Consider the following 10,968-nt stretch of genomic DNA (forward strand, 5'->3'; position numbering starts at 1 on the left):
CAAGTACCAAAAAGTAATCTGAACTTTTTTGTATGCAAAGCTTCCATCAAACCTCATCTCCGTCACTGAAGTCTGAAAATCTGCCTGATAGATCTTAAAAGGAAGAGATCACATAAGGAACTTCATCGTGTCAGAAAGGTGGAGAAATTTGCATGGGTCAGGGAAGCAAAAGCTGATTGTCCCTGTCCCAGGATCCAGTGCACAACCAAAGCAAAACTGCATGCAAGAATAGCCAGTGATGGTGCAGAAACCCAACCACTGTTGTTAAGGGGAAGAAAAGCTCTTCAGGAAACTGTAAACCATCAAGTAGAGCTGTTCATTGAGTGATCCTGACTGTATCCAGTGCTACAAATGAGTCCACAGTTCAGGGCTCCCTTAAATCCATTATAAAAATCATGTAAAGATGGCTTCTCCAGCAGAATAACCTTTCTGAACATGAGATGATGAGACCTTCAAGAAAGGGCACTCTGGTGGAAGGAGAAGCAGATCTTAAATGAAGTCCCTTCATCTCCAAATCTAACAAGTAATATTAGCAGGCAGAGAAGGAAGGGCAACCAAATAGACACCAGGATGCTGAAGAGAAGGAAAGCCAGTCAAGTGTTGTCACACTTAGGAACACTTAGAGCATGGTTTTTGTATAGCACATAAACCATACCAGAGAATTGAAGATCTTCAGGTCTTTCTAGTAGAACAAGTGTGATACACATGGCAATATGCAACCATGGAACGTAGGCCAATTGACCACAGACGCTGAGCCCATATGTAAGGCTAGATGGTTTCAACAAACAAGGTCAAATCTGGTCACTTCCTGGTTTATCTCCAGTTTGAGAGCTAGTCTGAGACATCTGACTGCCATGTTTATCTCAGTCTGGTTCTCAAAGGCTTTTATTAAGAAAGGGATCTCAAGGGTTAAATGTTCTGTTTATGAATCCTGCCAAGATTATGCAGCGTTTCAAGCACACAGAGATATTTTTAGACAGAGACTTACAAAAATAACCATTCGGACTTCCTAAAAATATACTGCCACACTTAAATAGCTCCCATTGATGAAACATGAATAAAAATACATTTTAATTTCCAACAACAAAATAAAAGACAAGGAAAATGTTTCTCTCTCTAAATAGAGAGGGAGGGAAGCACTTTCTTGCAGTGACAAGTCTCATATTTCAACCCTGCTCTAAAAGACTTGCTTGGTGAAATAGCAAGTTTACCATCAAAGGAGAAACTACCTTGAAAAACTCTGTGCTTGAGATTTCAGATAGAAGACGTGTCTTACTTGAATACAGCACCTCACAATCGATAAAATGGGAGGTAGCTGATTTCATAAAGTGTTTGCTACAGGTTTTTGTGATCAAATCAGTGTATTAGAGATGAAATCTTGTCCCTGTGAAAATCTCTGCTGTGCATGCTAGAGTTGAAAAAGGCCATTTGGTTTTGAAGGACAGCTCAACTAATTCTAGTTATGGAGCATCTTCAGATTACACTGTAATTCTCCATAAACACCTCAGGATACAGAGCCTTGAGGACACTAGGACTATCTTCAGATTTTTATACTCAACAGCTAAATTCCCTGTATTGGTTTCAAAATCCAGTCTTCCTGTGAAGACTGTATTCCATCTAATTTTTTGGAAATCTAAAGGATTTAACTGGGTATGTAAATATGTTGCAGAAAACCACCTATTTACTCTTTTTAAACTATCCATCATTGCAGCCAAATGCTTTCTGTGGTGGGGGATCAAACCCACATCTCCTAATTATGTTACCAATTCAAAGCAGTTTTGCATGAGGTTAAAAGCTTTCTGAATAAATGACTTCTAGATGACATTTGGTAGCTCACTTGGGTTTCTGAGAAGTTCCAGAAAGAGCAGGTATAGAACTATTTTTACAATCTGGTAGAGCATGTTTAAAATGGAAGTATATTGACTTTTAAATCTTCATCCCAGGAATGTCTTCTGGGACTCTCACTTGTTTGCGCATGCACTATCCTATGCACTGGCTGATGAGTGAGTCATCATCCTGCCACTTTATCTGAACAATACCATACAGTCTGGAGAGTCTGGTCACATTGGAAAGTGATTTTACTACTCCTGGCTGCCTAGGCTAAAAGCTCAATCAGAAAATAAAGAGATCAGTTTGATTTATATTTGTAGTAAAAGTCCAATACTGTTTTTTTTTCTTTTAATTCCTCATTTGATTTGCAATTTAAAACTGCCTGGAAAGAAACCTTTCTTACTGCTGTGGCTCTTTTTCTTTCTTCTCCTAGACCTTCATCTCTAATTTATTTTGTTAATCAGCGTTTCCTCTCTCCAAAATGAAAACTATATTTACATGTCTGAAAAACAAGGCAAATGTGGCTTCATACTCTTTACTAAGCAAGTAAAATCAATGCCAGGTTTCACATGCACTCAAGATCAGACACTAAGCAAAGTTCTCCTAAGTGTAGTATCAAACAAACCTCATGATAACATCATCCTGTGATCTTTGCTACTTTACTTATGATACCTTCTGTAGCAGCCAGTGCAATGTCTGATGTGTGCAGTCCTTTCCTTCAGAAAAGAATCTACTACCACTGATGTAGATTTGATGACTCAAAAAGAATAGCTTTGTTCCTTAACCCAGTCTTCTCACCTCTTCACTTTCTCAAGCCTGGCATGTCATAATGACCTCAAAGAAAGCTGACCTGAACTGTCATCCCAGATCACCCTCTGTGACTTATTTATGACTTCTTTGTTTGACTAGAAGCATAGAAATTCGCAGTAGTTAGGGCTAGAAAAGACTGCTAAGATCAAGTCCAGCTGTTGACCCACCAGTGTGCAGAATTTATGCACTTGTTTTGGAGTTTCATTATAAACAGTCTTTGTGAAAATCCACATTAAAACAGTGGAGGACTTGTGTTGTTTGTTACTGTTATTTTTTTCCTGCAATCAAGATAATACAATCTATTCTTCCATGAGCTCACCATCATGTTGATCATATCTCCAACAGCTTCACCTGTTCATCTGCTTTTCCACCATAACCTCATTGTCACCCTCAGTAAATGCTGTTGCCATCTTTTGCACCTTAAAATCCCAAAGGGATGCTACAAAAGACATGGCATAAATGCACAGCCTCCATGTCAAGATGGCTGTCGTGGAGACTTCAGCATAGCAGCAGTAACTCATTCCCTTTTACTTTTGCTATTGCACTAATTTTGTGGGGGTCCCTTCATTTTGGTTCTCATCTTCCAAAGTGTGCTAATCCAAGGAGTGGAATCCTAATTGATGGAAGCATTACAAACCATTTCCATTTTCTTTTCTTGATAGCATAGTTCAGTCTGGAAATGCCTCTGGATCAATCTACTAAAGTCATGAGCATGGTACAGTTAAAACCTTTGTCTCACTTCTCTATTACAGTGTCTGTCTAGACAGAATCTATTTATACTTGGCTGTAGAACTGAATTTAGATAAATTAAGATCATTTTGGTAGAAATCAAGTCATAAACGGCACAGACGTTTCTTTTTCTGATCTTTAAACCTGAGCCATTTTGCTATGCATCTATCTAGGCTGCTGCAAATGAGTAGTTTCCAAGCAAAGACAGATGGTGCACTAACAGAGTAACTGTTACTGTCACACAGCATTTTCACTGCATGCAATATCACAAAGAAAATCTGTTCTCAGCTTAATTAATCTGTGGAGACTCTTAGAACCCCCCATTTTTTTTCTTACACCCAGATTCCTACTGTTGTTATTAGGATTCAATCTCCGATCAGTGCTGTGTGCCGCAAAGGAAGATAAAGACCTGTACTGAGTCACGCCTACTTGCAATGTCCTGTGTCATGGGATGAATTCATTTTTACACTGACACAATAGATGAGTAAAAGTCCAGGTTACATATACCTTAGTAAACTGCTAATACTCTTCATCCTAATAAAAGACCAATTAGCATTCCAAGGGCAGATGCTAAAGTTTTTTCAGTTTCCAATACTCTAGGATGGCAGCACCTCTCATCCATTTGTGACAGCACCTCCAAAACACTGATCAGCCCTAAAGGATCCAGGAAGAGAAAATGTTATTTCACGGTGGCACAGGATACTTGTTTTGTGATGTATCTTTGTGTAGTAATTAAGTAAAGACATAAGCATCTCTAACATGGGCTTAGTGATGTATTCCACTTTGTACTGAGCCAGATCAGTCCTTGTGGGCCAGAAGCTATTTCCCTTTGCTCAGAACCTGATTGCAGATCTCTATTTGTGAACACACCCACAGGGCAGCAGGGGAAAGATGCCTGCTTTGAGAACCTCAGGCTTCACACAGTTCTTTGGAATGCCTCAATCACATCTCCAGGCAGGCAGAATTTGTACTGCTTTCATATATGGCCTTTTCATGGAATCATAGAATGACTTGAGTTGGAAGAGACTTTTAAAGGCTATCTGGTCCCTGCAATGAACAGGGACACCCACAACTCAGAGCCCCATCCAGCCTGACCTTGGATGTCTCTAGGGATGGGGCATCCACCACTTCATCATCTTTTCTGCACTATGTGCTGCTATGGTTTCTTAGTGCTATGACAGCAAACATTATCAATAATCACATGTTTGCCTTGCAGCTTGTGCAGCATAATCCAATGGTTTGGAGTCCCTCCAAGAGGACTTCCTCTGGGAGTCAACTCCGCAGCCAAATAGAATTCACTGCTATGAAAAATTTCCCTATGTGTTTGTCCTCTGGGAGAAAGACTCACCATTTCCTTTTCCTTTGGTAACCGTCCCTTCACATGCTTCAAACAAATCCCTAGGCACCCTCAGGCCTGGCCATTTGGAGACATGCTTATACTGTTTGCAGTTGCGGTTTAGGCCGTTAAATGAAAAACCATTCACTTAGTGCTGGAGCTGTGATGAAGGTTCCTGCACATTAATGCAACCATGTGCCCTACCACTAAAATCTGTATTCCTGAGCTATGTACTTGTTACAGAAATGTGAGTCCCATTGCTGTATTATTCCTTCTGAAAATTCCCAGAGAAGGGAGGATAAGTCATCCTGTAGGTGATCAAAAAGATATTAGGGGTCATCAGACAACATTCTGCATACCCTGGATGCCTGGTCTAGTAGTTGGCGACCCTGTACATAGCAGGGGGGGTTGAAACCAGATGATCATTGTGGTCCTTTTCAACCCAGGCCATTCTGTGGTTCTATAATGTCTATGATACCCAACCTGCAATGCTGTGCATTTTGCAATATTGCAGAAGAGCACAGTTTATTTTTCATGAAAAATAAGGAATGAAATATGAAAGCACGTTATCATGGAATTTATATAGGAAGGAATCTTTGGTTTATCAGAGCATGATGAACCAGAGCAGTGATATACCTGTCCTGACTGAGGAGATCAAATCCAAAATTCTGGTAATTACAGTAAGCCTTTCATTTAACATTGTCTTTTCCATATAATTCAGCAAAACACTGGGTTAAAACCCACTAATGCTAACGGGAAACTTTCCAGTGTCTGCAGACAGATCCATCAGGAAGCAGAAGAAGAAGCAGAGCAGCTAGTTCTCCAAGTCCTCAAACCAGATCTACAGGCCCTTCCTCCTCCATTGGATGAAGCATGTTATTGTTGTAAAACACCATTAATAGGAGCTGTCAGTGGTAATGGCCAAGGTCCCCTAGTCCCTCTGTGGTACTGCAATGCAAATACAACTCTCAATTACTTCAGAGTGAAAATCAGCTAAGTATTTCCCATGCTTTCCACTGGCTATAAATCAGTGTCAGATAAGACAAATCCCAGTTCATTGCACAACATGCTATGTTGGCTCAGTACTTGGAGTTCAGTAAGTGGTATGAACAGTGAGTTCATGACGTGGTATCATTTTATCCTAAGCAGTTTTTCATTAATTAACTTAATTCCCTTAAAAAGACAGGTAAGGGAGAAGCCTCTCTCAGATAAGCCAGCTCCAGAAGAATACGATATTTCAAGAAATAACCAAACCAAAAAGAAAATTGTGAGAAAGACCTGTTGTCATGGTAACAGTGTATCAAACTGATGTCAAACATTCTGTGAAATAACCTCACTAAGTTGTAAGACAAGATGATGAAGCAGGCTACAAAAGGAGTCTGAGAGTGTTTTATTTATGCTGTTTTTATATATCTGTTTGCCTGCGTGGTATGCATATATAGCACCCACGCTACCACCCACTACCCACAGCTGTCTCTCTGAATTTTCTTCATTCTACTCCAGAAATTCAAGGAACGATGAGAGAATAGGACAATAAGAAGTAAAGGAAGGAAAGCAGCATTCAGATTTGATAAGAAAAAGTAGCATTCTTTCAGTAAAAGTCGGCATTAGTTAAAGGGCCAGATTTGGTCCTCACGTAGGTTGTGTGATGGACAGGCTTCAGCAGTGCAATTCCAAACTCACACCAGTGAAATTCAGATCAGAACAAACCTAACACTGAATTTGAATATCCTATTATTTCACCTGTGTCCCTCTGTAGACATTCTCCAACAACCTGTGCCATCCTCCACCCCACAAACTATTCCCTGGCTGCCAGAATATATCCCTTTTTAACCCAAAATGCAACCTACTGTGAGGCCTCTGAAAAGGCCAGGCACCCATTTAAACCAACCAAGACTCGTTAAGAAAAAAACAGATAAATGCATAAACTGAAGAGCAAAAGCTTATAGTTGACGTAAGTCCCAGTAGTTTCCACATTCCAGGTGACATGTTAGTTTTTTATGTCTGTAGGGGAAGCACTGTGCTCATTCTAAATATGTAACACCCCATTCCTTTGAACAACCAATCACCAATTTCAGGGGATGAGATGAACAAGAGACGACCAAAACTGCCCAGATTGGTCATTTATTGTTCAGGCAGGATTTTTTTCTACACAAAACTAAGTAACTTTTCTATGTTTATTTTTATTTTTTAATCTTTTTTTTTCTGTATATCACATAATGGAGCTTTACCAAGGACAAAAGGAAGGCAAAGTTAAAAATAAGGTTTGTTGGGATTTCTTCCATGGTACATAGATTTGCACAAATGTCCTATTTTTAGGACGTGCCTGACTTCAATGAATCTTCTGTTGTATTTTTTTTAACAGAGACTGTTAGGAAACAAGAGAAAACTGTGTGATAGCAATCATTCCATCTTTACACTTCTACAAGAAAAAATTGATGTTTTCTCATGTGGAACAACCTTTCAGGGTAAAAGAAATGTTACTTTACACTTCTATGTACTTTTAAAGGTTGAAACAAGGATAAGTACATCCATCTTTCCTTCAGTTTTGAAGCTGGCCTGTGATTTGCAAAGTCAGTTTAAAGCTCTGTCCTTTATGCATAGAGTTGCATCAGTAAACCCTTAGCAGATCCACTCAACACCCACCTTTGTTACCAACCTTAATCTGAAATGAAAATGCAGCTCACAGTACTATGTGATATTTTCACCTTCCTCCCTAGATCTCAGGATTTAATTTAATTGGTTTTTGCATTTTATGCCCTGGAGTTGCTAGCTCTGGCATAGGTGCATTTCTGCAATGTATATACATTGTAGAATACTTTGGGGTCCTTTAAGGTCAAAAGCTCATTTTCATCTCCTCAGCTAGACCTGCCAGCTCTGTCTTCTGAAGTTCTCCATGCCATGCTCACAGTATAAAGCATTCATGAAAAGGCAATGTTAATCCAATGGTGAGAGTGCTAGATGAGTATATCACTGTACATCTCTGCAGCTGTCTCAAGTCCACCAGAAATTCTGCAGAAAAAGTCAGCCCTAAACATTTCAATGCCTGCAGTTACAAAGAGGAAGGGTGGAGCTTTCCCATTTTGTTTGTTTGCTTGTTTGTTTGTTTGTTTGTTTTTTCTCCCCCTTTGGAATCATCATAGAATGGTCTCGGTTGAAAAGGACCACAATGATCATCTGGTTTCAACCCCCTGCTATGTGCAGGGTCACCAACCAGCAGCCCAGGCTGCTCAGAGCCACATCCAGCCTGGCCTTGAATGCCTGCAGGGATGGGGCATCCACAGCCTCCTTGGGCAACCTGTTCCAGTGCATCACCACCCTCTGGGTGAAAAACTTCCTCCTAATATTGAATTTAAATCTCCCTTCTCTCAGTTTAAAGCCATTCCCTCTTGTCCTATTAATCATGCTAAAGTGAGGAGTTACTATTTAGAGCTGGAAAAAAGCACTTTTAGTACTGAGATAGTGTTGTGGGCTATTTTTGGATGTTAGAGCCCTGGAGTGGTTCATTGAAGCAGAACATGAATGACCATTAGATAGTCTGTTAAGCTCTGTGAACATAGTTCTCTTTTTTTGTCCAGTATTCTTCTCCTTAAGCTAAACAACAGTAGTAGCAATAATACATGGACAAATATACTGCATAACAGGGGTGTTATTTGCCCTCATTTCTGGGCCTTGATGTAGGCATATCATGAGTGAAACTCTGTGTCTGTCATGCAGCACTTAATATGTCCAATCTGGTGAGTCTGCAAGTAGGTATGAGTTAAATAAATTGTATGGATGAGGAAATATCAATGAAACAAGAGGGTTTTACAAGATCTACCACAGCAATAATCGATGGTTGTGATCATTTCACACACTGTCTGCCCTTCATCTCCTTCTGAACATATAGATGTAGATTCTCTGCAGAAGATTAAGCATGAGGGACAGGACGAAATGTAATTTCCTCTCTACCCTACAGATATTTACTTCCTCAAACCAGTAAGAGCCTGAAAAATAGGTTTTACTATAGAGGGTTAATACCCTCTTCAGCATTGCAGGTCTGGTTGCATTCAAATGGACTTGTACGACCAATCTTAGGGAATTTGATTGAGCCTAATGAGAACTCTTATTATTATGGATTTACCCATGGCTCAGAGCACCTTTTTGTAGTCAAACAGACTTGCATGACCACCCTTAAGGAGTCTGACCACAACCAATGATTGCTCTTATGACTAGTCTTCCTTACTGGCACAACACAGTACAGATTCTGTGGAATTGCTAGATATAAATACACTGTAAGCAGAGCATGTGCAAGTACTAATAATGTGAATAATATAGGTGACCACAAACTCTTTAAACCATAGAATAACTTTATCAAGATTGCTTTGTTTCCCAGGGCAAGCGCTCAGTATAACTGTGTGTGTGAACCTTATCCAATAGGAGTCCCTATGAGGGGGAAGAGCGGCTGAGCCCATCAACTAGGTGTTGTCTTGACTTAGCTGTGGTGGTATCTTCCCCAAAATTCCTTCTCTCTTAGGCTGGTTTGCTATTATTTCCTTACTTTCAGGTGGAGCTTGAGTGACTCTAATCATATCTATCTTTGTTGTGATTGGTGCAACAGAAAACTGAAAAGCTGCTGACTCAGGCTGATTACAGCACAGGTTATCAGTCCCATAGAACCACCGAGTTCCCATCAATGAGATTTTATCACAGAGCCTGGCAGCAGAGTTTTACACCTCACTCCACCTTCTGTGCTGTATCTCTTAGAGTCAGCATACCAAGCTCCCCTGGTGCTGCTAACATCTAAGGTTTGCAGGTCTTATGTTGCTTAGGGAACTATCATGGAACAGACTCCTTGCATATTCACTGCATTCCACCCTGGAGGTTCTTCAGTGTTTTCCTCCACTTAAGTTATCCCCAGTAGTTATTCCCCATGATCCACCCACTGAAAAGTACCAAATGATATAGCCAACAATTCTTGCATCATAAGGCATACTGAAAACATGGCAATTTTTTATTAAGCAGATGTAATGGCTCCTCCTGCTTCTCCTATGCTACAGTGGCCACAAGCGTGAAGAGCTTTGGTTCCAGAAGGGATAGAGATGTGGCAATATTTTATTAATTACATTATTCACTACATGTTTTTCATTATTGGCTCTGCCAGTGTAATAGAACCATGCCTAGATTCCCAGAGCAGTGTTTAAAATTGGCACTGCAAGGAATTAACATGCTGGATAGAGTACATAAAACCTACAAAAATTTCCTTAAGGCCTTCACTTCAAGGAATACATTTAATAAGCATTCAGGATAGGAAAAAGAAAAGAACAGGACGTAGACTAAAAATACCCAGCGAACAAAGAGCCACAAAAAAGTGTGGGATTTGGTATCTCCCTTTGTTTACTCCATGGGGGATTGGAAATCTTCTGTTTGCTTGGGTTAATATTAGTGCCAATGAAAGTATAGAACCACTGCTCTTGCCTTTTCAGTAGTTTCCAGCTGCGGTCCATGGTTGTCTCTGCTGGGTGTGGGAAAGATCCTTACCTATTGTCATTCTGCTGAAATTCATTACACAGATGCCTGCACCTCTCCTAATATAATTTTACAGCTGTGCACGCTGGGGAAGATTGGAAATCACAAAGTCCAGGCACTCAGCTGGTGCAAGCTGATAGTAATGCATCTCTACGTCAGCACACTTGGCTGTCTCTCCTGGGCTGTATCAGGAAAGATCATTTGCCTTCATGCAGCACTTTGTACTCATGGCTATTGAACACAACATGTTTAATCAAGGAGACACATCTGCCAAGCAAGAGAAGGCTGCTGAAGAGCTATGGTGCATCTAGGGTCAACGTTACCCCAGCAATGGTCAACATCTCAGGCAATGAACTCTGCAGGCCTGGTTTCCACAGAACCAGTGACGTCCATCTCTCAGTGTGCATTTCTTTATTATTTATTTATTTTGGACAAAAACTGTTTGTGAGAGTGAAGCTGGAGCGTGTTTGAGGATTTCTTCCCTCAGCTGCCCTGAAGCACAGGATGAGCAAATGAACAGCTCTGTTCTGAATCAGCCAGACTACATGCAGCGCCTGTGAGACACTGGATCAGTACTTCCGCTGTTAAGGCTTCTACTCATTCTCTGCAGTGGATTTTTCAGTGGATTAACTTTTTACAAAGCTTTGTTTTTCTCCAGAAAATTTATTTCAGGTGAAAGAACCCCCTTCTAAGGGATATTCTACAGAACGAACTCAAGTGTTCATTGATCTTTAAATTATAACTAAGACTCCATG

This window comes from Coturnix japonica, chromosome 4 (genome assembly GCF_001577835.2).
Source record: "Coturnix japonica isolate 7356 chromosome 4, Coturnix japonica 2.1, whole genome shotgun sequence".
NCBI lineage: Eukaryota > Metazoa > Chordata > Aves > Galliformes > Phasianidae > Coturnix > Coturnix japonica.